The sequence below is a fragment of the Salvelinus fontinalis genome, chromosome 21 (assembly GCF_029448725.1).
Source record: "Salvelinus fontinalis isolate EN_2023a chromosome 21, ASM2944872v1, whole genome shotgun sequence".
NCBI classification, from domain to species: Eukaryota; Metazoa; Chordata; class Actinopteri; order Salmoniformes; family Salmonidae; genus Salvelinus; species Salvelinus fontinalis.
In genome coordinates this window covers 43568327-43572655 of record NC_074685.1, presented here as the reverse complement: position 1 = coordinate 43572655, position 4329 = coordinate 43568327, and positions in this window count along the sequence as shown.

Sequence of the window (4329 nt, the reverse complement as noted above, 5' to 3'; positions counted from 1 at the left end):
GAAGCACTTGTGCTATTTCTTCTTGTTCCTCGTTAGTGTGTCCTTTTTCCCCGTTGCTGCTCTGCTGTTGTCATCACGTTCATAGAATCTAGTGATTTTCTCTTCTGTGGTAGTGCTAATTCTGTTACACTGATTTTTCCTGGAGTATTGAAGACTTGATGGCCTGTTTTCATTTGCCCTCATTGCTTTTGCTGAAAATCCAAATTCTCTGTTTGCGACTTTGACCAGGCCATACTTTCTCAGGATGTTGCCTCTGAGCATTTTTGCTCTGCACATTTTTTTATACTTTTGTTTTAACTCTGCAATGATGGCATTTTGAAACAATAAAATCCTTCTCAAGTTCTTCGGAGTTCCCTTCATTTGCTGTTTTGTCTTTGTCTTTGGGGAATCTTGTCTCTTCATTTTGTTCATCAGTCAATCATTCCTTTTTTTGTATTTCTCAGCTTTCCGTAAAGCATTATCAAGTTTGATATATTGTCATACTAAGATCTCTGTATGCTTTTGAGCGACCTCTCATCGTCTGCAACAGGAATGAGAAGTCGAATACTTGCTGGAAGGAAAAAGGTTGGAAGAGGTCGCTCAAAAGCATAGAGATCTTAGTATGACAATACTAAAAGGGATTTCAGGATGTGCATCAGGGGCAGGTAAGTTAGGGGCAGGTATGTTAGCCTCATGTTCTGGCTGCAAGTCATCTGGTGACTGAGGTGGTGTGTTGCCTGATAGATAGGTCTCCATTGCAACTGTTCTCTTTAAAGTCTGTCTTCTATTCCGTTGGTTACATTTCCATTGCCATCTCGTGTTTCTTTGTTCTCACTATGTAAGCTCAGAGATAGATTTCACTTCTCCCTTCTCTTTTTTCTTCCAGTATCTCTCCCTGTCTTTTTTGCAGATGTTCCTGGTATCGTATAGGATCATTTTTTATTTTGTTTCTATATGTCTGTGACCTCTGTGCTGTTTTATGTGGTATCTTCTAAAAAATAAAGACAAGTACTACTTCGTGCACACCTTGGAGCATTTTCTAGACTAAATTAATTTAAAACATGATTAAATAAGCCTAAAGTTAAAAAAAAAAGTAAAGTAAAAATTAATAAGATAATGGATTTGTGTCATTTCCACCACTTTCTGTCATTTCCACCACACTTAAGTTTGTGACGGAAATGACATATCTACAGTTTCTGGAGAAAATTGACAGACAGCTTAGCATGCTTTGATTAGTATTACAGCTATCATATCGTTTACACTAAATACATCAAATATATAAAAAATATAAAGTTCTACCACAAATTTAAATATTCTCTACACAAGCAATATTTACCTCGATGTCACGACTTCTGCCGAAGTCGTTGCCTCTCCTTGTCCGGGCGGTGTTCGGCGGTCGACTTCACCGGTCTTCTAGCCATCATCGATCCATTTTTCATTTTCCATTGGTTTTGTCTTGTCTTCCCACACACCTGTTGTCAATCCCATTCATTACCTGTTGTGTATTTAACCCTCTGTTTCCCTTCATGTGTTTGTCAGAGATTGTTTTATGTCAAGTGTTGTTTTATTAGTGTATAGGTGTGCGATGGGTCCTTGTACCCATTTTATTTTATATGTATATTACTCGTGTTTGGAGCATGTCATGGACGTTTATTAAAAGTCTCCATATACACATCGTTTACTCTCCTGCGTCTGACTTCCCTGCCACCTATACACACGACGTTGACAGAATCTCTGACCATAAAAAATGAAGTCAGCAGGAGGAGGCACTTCGCTAATGGAGGTTGAGGAACGCGTCCTGGAACACGCGGAGGAGATTGACAGACTGTGCGCTGCCATGGATCGCATTGTCCAGAGTATGGACCGCTGGGAGAGACAGGGAGCTTTTCCAGTACCTCCACCACCACCTGGAATTCCTGTGAACGTTTTTTATCCTCCGGAACAGAACAGGATCCAGTTATCCCTACCCACAGGATACAATGGAGATACTGCCAGCTGCCAGGGTTTTCTCCTAAAACTGAACTTGTATCTGGCCACGGTCTCTCCAGTACCATCAGACCGTGAGAAAAGCTTCGCCCTCGTCTCATGCCTTAGGAGAGGATAAGGTGTTGGACCATTTTGAGGAGCTCATCTGCCATTTCCGGAAGGTATTCGACCACCCATCCGAAGGCAGAGCAGCAGGTGAGCTCCTCTATCATCTAAGGCAGGGGACGAGGAGTGCTCAGGAGTTCGCTTTGGAGTTTAGGACTTTGGCTGCCGGCGCTGGATGGAGCGACAGGGCCCTGATCGACCACTACCGTTGTAGTCTACGCGAGGACGTCCGTCGGGAGCTGGCCTGTAGAGACACCACCCTCAACTTCGACCAGCTGGTGGATATGTCCATCAGGCTGGACAACATGCTGGCTACTCGGGGACGTCTAGATCGGGGTCTGGTTGTTCCATCCTCCCGCACTCTCTCTCCCGAACCTATGGAATTGGGAGGGATGGTGCGCAGGGAGACCGGAGGGGGTACCCGCTCGAGCACCATCTATGATCGCAGAGATCACACTGCTGATCGGTGTCGGGTTGGTTCCTCTGGGAATAGAGAAGGCAGGCAGGGCACTCTGGCATCACCCCAGGTGAGTAGGCACCATACTCATCCAGAGCCCTCTGCTGCACTTATGTTTGTCTCTGTCACCTTTCCGGATTTTTCCCTGCATTCCCAGTATAAGGCGCTAGTAGATTCAGGCGCGGCTGGGAATTTCATTAATAAAAATTTTGCTCATAGTTTAGGGATTCCTGTTGTTTCTGTTGATATGCCTTTCCCTATTCATGCCTTAGATAGTCGACCAATAGGGTCAGGGTTTATCAGGGAGGTCACCGCACCTTTGTCTATGATAACGCAGGAGGGTCACAAGGAGAAGATTAGTCTTTTCCTTATTGATTCCCCTGCGTATTCTGTGGTGTTAGGCCTACCCTGGTTAACTACTCATAACCCCACTGTTTCTTGGCCACAGAGGGCTCTCACGGGGTGGTCGCGAGAGTGCTCAGGTAGGTGTGTAGGGGTTTCCGTTGGTGCTACTACGGTGGAAAGTCCAGACCAGGTTTCCACCGTGCGCATTCCCCCAGAATATGCCGATTTGGCACTCGCCTTCTGTAAAAAGAAGGCGACTCAATTACCACCCCATCGACAGGGGGATTGTGCGATAGATCTCCTGGTAGACGCTGCATATCCCAGGAGTCATGTGTATCCTCTGTCGCAAGCGGAGACAGTGGCTATGGATAATTATATCTCTGAATCCCTGCGTCAGGGGTTCATTCAGCCATCCATTTCACCCGCCTCTTCGAGTTTCTTTTTTGTGAAGAAGAAGGATGGCGGTTTACGCCCGTGCATTGATTATCGAGACCTTAATAAAATCATGGTAAAATATAGTTACCCGCTACCTTTGATTAATACAGTAATGGAGTCAATGCGCGGGGCCCGCTTCTTCACAAAATTGGATCTCAGGAGTGCGTACAATCTGGTGCGTATTAGGAGGGGTGATGAGTGGAAGACGGCATTTAGCACCACCTCAGGTCATTATGAGTACCTGGTCATGCCATATGGGTTGATGAATGCTCCATCAGTCTTCCAATCGTTTGTAGATGAGATCTTCAGGGACCTGAACGGGCAGGGTGTAGTGGTGTATATCGATGATATTTTGATATACTCTGCTACACGCGCTGAGCATGTGTCCTTGGTGCGCAGGGTGCTTGGTCGCCTGTTGGAGCATGATTTATATGTCAAGGCTGAGAAATGCTTGTTCTTCCAACAATCCATCTCCTTCCTAGGGCATCAGATTTCCACTTCAGGAGTGGAAATGGAGAGCGACCGCATTACAGCCGTGCGTAATTGGCCGACTTCAACCACGGTAAAGGAGGTGCAGCGTTTTTTAGGGTTTGCCAATTACTACCGGAGATTTATCCGGGGTTTTGGTCAGGTTGCAGCTCCCATTACCTCACTGCTAAAGGGGGGACCGGTGCGCTTGCAGTGGTCGGCCGAGGCGAATAGGGCTTTTGGTAAACTGAAGGCTCTGTTTACCTCGGCGCCTGTGTTGGCTCATCCGGATCCCTCTTTGCCATTCATAGTAGAGGTGGACGCATCCGAAGCTGGGATAGGAGCAGTGCTCTCTCAGCGTTCGGGTGTGCCACCAAAGCTTCGCCCCTGTGCTTTCTTTTCGAAGAAGCTCAGCCCGGCGGAGCGTAACTATGATGTGGGGGACCGAGAGCTGTTAGCTGTCGTAAAAGCCTTGAAGGTGTGGAGGCATTGGCTTGAGGGGGCTAATCACCCTTTTCTCATCTGGACTGACCACCGCAATCTGGAGTACATCC